We start from the raw sequence: 6835 nt of genomic DNA on the forward strand, positions 1-6835 counted from the left end.
CCAGCAGGGAAAATTAAATGATCAGCGAATCAATGCAGCTTCACAGCTTATTGGTGCAAAAACACACAACAGACACACTGTTTCCAGAGCCAGCAGGGGACATAAAGTGACCAGGAGCATCAGATCAAAAACTACTGATTGATCATATTCTGATTATATATTCAAGACAAATGAGTCCGTCCATTGTTGGAGTCCCAGTGGAAACACTGTTTGTCTCTCCTTACACCTGCAGTGCATTTCTTGTGGTGGTGTCTATTTTCATATATTTTCTTAAGTATGTTCAGCTGGTTCATGATTGTTTCCAAACTGCGTCTCCTCCCCATAGTAAATCTATTTTGTCCCCTTTTTTCTGAGGTGAGAGGATGCTGGGAGGTCTGTGGTGGGGGAGGAGCTGAGGTCCCGGCTCTCCTGTCCTGTTTCCTGGCTCTTTTGGATCTTTGCTTCTCTAATTTCTTCTCTCTGTCTCTTCCCCCTCTTTTGCAGTCTGCTCAGATCCCTGTTGGTATGAGCACATTTCTCATTCCCTCTCCTTCTTTCCCTCACCCTCGCTCCCTCAAGATTGCTGCTTTATTAAACAGACTCTCCCTATCTTTCATTTGCCACTCTCCCCCGTCTCCTCTCTCTCTCTCTCTGTTTTTTATTTATTCTCTCTCACACACACACACCGGCTTTGCATACGTCAATGCATTGCTCAGCAGACATTTCTCTGTATACTTTTACCACCATATTCTCAGCAAACCAAAGGATGGAGGAAATGTGATATAGAGAAGCTTTGGCCTCCTCTCCATATTCACTCCTCTCTTCACCTCCTTTGTTCGCTGCTCCTGCCCTGCGTGCTCCCTCCGTCTCTCTCGCTCTCCCCAGCAGTACTCCCTCCATCTCTTTCAGACCCAGGGCAGCTATATTTAGCGGCAGGTTAACTGCTCCTGTCAAAGGTCTGATTTGTATTCTCTGCATGCAAGTCTGACTTGGGCCTCGCAGCAACACAAACAAAAGGCCCTAGTTTGAATATGCACTGAGCCCACTGGCTTAGGAATCAAAGCCCTCTCTCTGCCCCTCTGCCAGTGGCGCCACCTGCTATGGAAGAGGAGAGTGGTTGAGGATGAGGAGGAGGAGGAGGAGGAGGAGGAGGAGGTGATAGCTCTGGCTGTGGTGGGGGTGGGTCATCGGGACTCAAAGTCAAGCTCAATTCGCTCGAAATGCACACAGTCATGCAGGGAGGAGCGCCCCGGTGCAATGAGCCCACTTTAGTGCTGCAGCGCTCACTCTGAATGTGCAATGTTTGAGTAGGAGCGGGGAATGAGGCAAAAGGGTCACGGCCCCCGTACCGCTCCTCTCCGGACCAGGAGAATGTGGGATGGCAGCAGGGAGGGACGGGACGGGAGAATTGAAAAGGAGCCCGGCTGAAGGAGACGGATTGAGAATAGAAATGTCTCCCTGTCCTCACAGTGCGCCCCAGGCTCAAGTGACAGGGGAGATTAAAGTGAAAGGCACATACATTACATGCTACTGTACATGTAAGGACACATGGGGAGACCACGGAGCCGAGCTGGTGGAGAGGTGTGATACACCCCACTGCTCCCCCCACCCTCGCTTCCGCTGCCTGGTCTCATCTGGTCGGCTCGGCAGGCTGAGGGGTGACAGGCTGAAATGGCACCCTGCTACACTGAGAGATCCTGACCAGAGGCACATACCGAAGCAAGGCCAGCCTCAGATGACTGTTACCTCCCATCTGACCCGTTTACGGCTACAGTCAATACCCTTATTAATCACGTACAAAACAATCGGGCCTTGATTTTGGGCTGTAAGTAGCAAAAAGAGGCAGAAACTGTCAATTTTGTCGATCAAAATGAGAACTGCCGCCGGTAGATGTTATCAACTGTAGCTAATTAATGTTAGCTGGTTGAAAACACCGTCTCAGAGTGACTTATTAATGTTTCCAGTGACTCATTTTTAAACCTGTAAAGGGTTGTTAAATATTCATTTGATGGTTATCTACATAATAGCATGCTAAAAGACCGAGGCTAAGGCTGCACGTCTCACCTCAGCAGTTAATGATCCAAGCAGAATACATGGAACTGAATAAAGAGCATTGTCCTTGAGCAGGATACAGGCTGTAGACTCAGACCGCGGGTATGGTTTTTATTATGTGTGTTCATTTCCTGTGCGCGGTTATAGATTAGCATTACAAGATACACATGACATAAACAGTAGGAGGCACAATGATGCGAGATGGCTGGTTCAGACCAATCAGCATCCTGAGAGGAAACACTAGCAGATCTTTGGAGGTGCTAACTGCTGTATGCTTCACATATCTCGCTCTGATAGGTTGAGGTCACTTCACAACAGTGACTGACATTTAAACCATGCAGTCATCTGATAACTATTCCTTAAAAACTGAGCATGAGCCTTTGTCTGCATCAAGCAGCAGCCTTCAGGGCTCAGACCTGAAGCCCATGCAGAAGTGTCAAAACTTGTAGTTCATGCTGCAACCACTGGGGGCTGGCTCCAGAAGCGAGTCATTTCCCATAGACTCCCATGTTAAAATGGGCGACTTCACAGCAGTTTCCTGCTTCCACGATCGCCCGCCCCCCTAAACTCCACTCGTGCTCCCCCTCTTTGTCCATATTTGGAGTTCTGGCGGACGTGGCGCTGCCAACATGGCGGCGGTCAGCACGTCCCGGAGCCTCCCACCGAGCCTCAAAACGGCTCTTAAGAAACAAACGGGTGATGTCACGGAAGCTCTGTCCAAACTTTTTACTGCATTAACTCACATCTTTATCATCCGCCATGGCTGCTGCACTGACAGATACATGTACAAATGCAATAACAAAGAATCCTGTCCAACCAAAAAGGCAAACAATGTCCATAGAGTACGGACACTTCCCAGTTCTAATCTAAAGGTAATGACATTGACAACCGCGGTAGTCAACAGATAGCTAGCTGGGGATATTTGTGTCCTCTGAATCCTCCACTTGTGAACGTGTGGTTAAAAGCACCTAATAAGGTGTGCTCGGGCGTTTTTACAGTGACTGCTTCACTCTTTGTGTTTTCTTGCCGGATGAGCTCTGACTGCTGCATTTGGCAGATGTAACATCTTAGAGTCAGACGGGGGTTGCTGCAGGGTAAACTCCCCCAAATCTAATAACAAACAGGACAGAGACAGTGAAGCTGCAGCTTCCAGCCGGAGCAGAGGATACACAGTGGATGTGGGCACACGCAAACACATACATCATAATATATAAAAATAAACTGCAGCAGCGTCCTGTTCTCCCAGATCTTCCTGCCTTTTTATTTAGCATTAATATGACCGTGCAGTGTTACTTATTTCCTTTAAAACATCATACAGTATCCGTGGAAACTCTCAAACTATCGTTTGATTTATTTAGCAGATTTGTTTTCAGAGCTATTTTCAGTGCGTATTAAGTGTAGCAGGGCTCATCTGAACTCATATTATTCAAACATGTTTCTCCGAACCAGGAAGTGAGGTGAGGTGCCATTCAAAGGCATGTGTTATATCAATATATGTTTTTTTAATTGTTAACGTTTGAATCAGGAAGTCATCGGTCATTTGTCGAATGTATTTGTCTGAGTCACTACGTGTCTGTGCCAAGCGGATTCCAACTGCCAGTGACTACAAAACATTTACCAAACAAAACAAGCACATAAGGCCGTCCAAGCTCAACACACTGTTTCTAAAAGCACTTTGAAGGAGATCCAGTTTAAGGTATGACATATTAAACAAAATACTAAAACATCTTTTGTTTTATTGTAGCCATAAGAAACGAGATCTTCACTTTCTGGGATTAGTCATTAAAGCCCTGCCTATTCTGGAAGATTACTTTGGTGATTGGGAGATTATTTTTGGAAAAATATGCACAATATGAGAGAAAAATATTTTGTCAATCCTAGTGTACCAAAGACAAAAGTTACTTAGGAAAAAAGTGAACTTTTTTATATATGATGTAGTTGTAGTAGCATGATTAAAAAAGCAGGATCTGTGTTGTGTTGATTTTCTTCCTTTCTTGTTTTACTAGATTCATTTTAAAATGGACGTTTGTATATTTTTATATTGAATGTCATGTCAGGTTTTGAAAACTCAGTGAGAGTCAGCCAGATTTAAAGTAAACACACGCCCCTTTCTCTCGGAGCTCACCCCGAAGCCACGCCTCCAATCACATGGACGCATCACCTGAAGACGAGCTGCGGTCTGTGGCTTCGGCCATCATGCACGTACCTCTCTGGTGCACAGAGCAGGAAGAGAGTGACAACCAGCCAATACTCCTACAGGGTCCACCCGGAGGATTGATGATGTTTTTATGTTTTATAGCTTCAGATGATTCATATTCTTCGTTTTAATGAGAAACTGCCGAACTAATCGGTTGCTATCGGATTGTAAAGAGAAGTTACACTAATTTAACAAAAAGTGCATCAGAAGGAAATCTCCTACCCGACCTTTAACCCTTGATATAATCTATATGGATAAGCTACAGGTGGTGAAGGTCTGTTTAGATTGACTCACTACTGGTGCCACCCTCAAGTGGCCCCATGAGGAACTGCAGTTTTTCTGCATGTCCTGTTCATGTTTCAGCTTTAATGTATTATTCCATTTTCCTCCTTTTTTCCATCATGTCATTTTCACGGCTGAATATAAAGTGATGTCAGTCTGCAGCTTTTTTTTCCTTGTGTGTCTTGGATGTCAAACTAAATTGTTTAAGACTCCTTCAGATTCATGACAAGCCGAGCTTCCACCCCACTCAGAACACCAGGGGCGACTCAGGGTGACAGACAAATGTAGCAACGTTTACAGCGTTTTACAGATGTTTGTATTCCGTACAGAAGCCATTTCTTGACGTCTCCGCCCCGGCTCGGCTCTCTCCTGTCCATCTGTCTGAGCCCGCAACCATAAACAATGAGTGATTTTCCCCATTTGCAGCTGTCTTAAGCAGCCTGGGAGGTGTTTTCAGCTTTATGGATATTGACTCCTCCTCTGCTCTTTGAGTCCGGCACCTTCAGACCGGAGCCTCCCTGCCACCTGTGACGTCGGCGACAGCCTCAGACACGCAGCGCCGACATAAATAAACCTGCCTGTATTATTCGCTGTACCCTGTCAGTCAGGCTTCAGACAGACCACACACACACACACACAGACACACACACAATTAGGCTTGTGATATAGTTGTCTTTCATTTACCCTGATAAATAGGGTGAAACAGTGCAAGTATGACAGCTGCAGTCTCAGAGCGCGATGCTTTGTCTTCGCTGTACTTACACCCATCAGCCTGGCCTCCTCTCAACAGCTCACTCAGGGGGAATGTCCTCATTGTCTATTAGCTCGCTGTGTGTCCATGTGTTTATGTGTGTGTGAAAAAGGTCTTGGGCCTGTCATCAGTCAGATTTACTACAGCAGCAGCAGCAGCAGCGCTGGCGGGAAGGCAGGTTTGGATGAGAGAGGGCTCAGCTTGGCTCAGTCCCTCAGGTCCTACTGTATGTGTGTGAGTGTGTGTGTGTGTTTCAGGTCAGCACCTCGCCCACAGCCCACTGATGATGTCCACGCCTGATGATGTCATGTATCGATCAGCAGGGCGTCTGTTGTGGGATTTGGTGTCAGTGTCTGGAGACACAGAGAGAGGATGGAGAGGAGAGGATGGGGCTGATGGGGCTGATGGGGTTGATGGGGTTAGGTGGAGAAAGAAGAGCAAAAAAAATGAAAGGACAAATACTCATAAATGAACAGAATGAAAAACAAACAAACAAAGATGAAGTCAACTCAAGTAAAATCCTGTAAAATTACGCCAAACTTTACCGGGTCAAAGTGTGTTTACAGACAGTATTTGAACAATGATACTGACTCAGCCGGCTGCATGTCCTCAGGCGGCTCGCTTCAGGCCCTCGGGGCCCCTGACAACACAGGCTCTGTGCCTTTCTGTGTTGTAGTAAGCCTGTATGGACAGAAGAAGAGGAAGAAAACACTGTTTGAGGATAACATAAGGGTCTTTTCCCCGGCCACCTCATAGAAGTCTCCATGGGAGGAGCCTTCACCTCATCATCAGTCCGTTTCTCAGTCTCCTCAGCATGTGTTAAAATGAAGGAAACCAGCATTAACTAACTAGCAGCCTTCTTTACTCCAATAGGACCCAACCAAGAGTCACTGTGTGCTGCTGACAGGTGGATGTGGCTAAATGTGACAGGAACAGTGCTTTGTGAGTGCCAGGCCTTTATCCAACGTCTAGATACATTAAATTAAAGTTTGGTCTCCGATGTTAGTTTATCACTATCTGAAGTAGATAGATAAACATTCTGTGATCGCCCACAGGTTTTCTGTTGTTATAAAATCCACCTATCCATTCATCCATGTACTACAGGGTCATGGGCTTGAAGCCTATCCCAGCTGTCATTGGGCGAGAAGCAGGGTAAACCCTGGACAGGTCCCTTGTCTGTGATAGAGCTAAGACCCGGTTCACACTGGGAAAATCAATCTGGCTAGAGCAGGATTCGGCCATTATCTGGATATATCCAGATTGATTTCAGTCCACCTCTCTGAGGTGGATCTAGCCGGATTGGTTTACATCTGGCTCAGGTCTGAACGCAAATGCAGCTAGCGAATCCTGCTAGTGATGTGATACTTCAGGTTCACAGGGACAGTGTCCCGGGTCACGTACAAAAGCCGTATGTAAACAACCGTCAAACTACGACGGCTTTGCCCCGAGTTTATTTTCTACAGGGCTACAAAGGAATAAACTGCTTTTTGAACCGAAAATAACGAAAGAACGAGCGACACAGGACTCAAAAAACGCACGGCGCACACCGCGTCTTGAACAGACTCTGTATATTA

The sequence above is a fragment of the Parambassis ranga genome, chromosome 8, assembly GCF_900634625.1.
Source record: "Parambassis ranga chromosome 8, fParRan2.1, whole genome shotgun sequence".
Lineage (NCBI taxonomy): Eukaryota > Metazoa > Chordata > Actinopteri > Ambassidae > Parambassis > Parambassis ranga.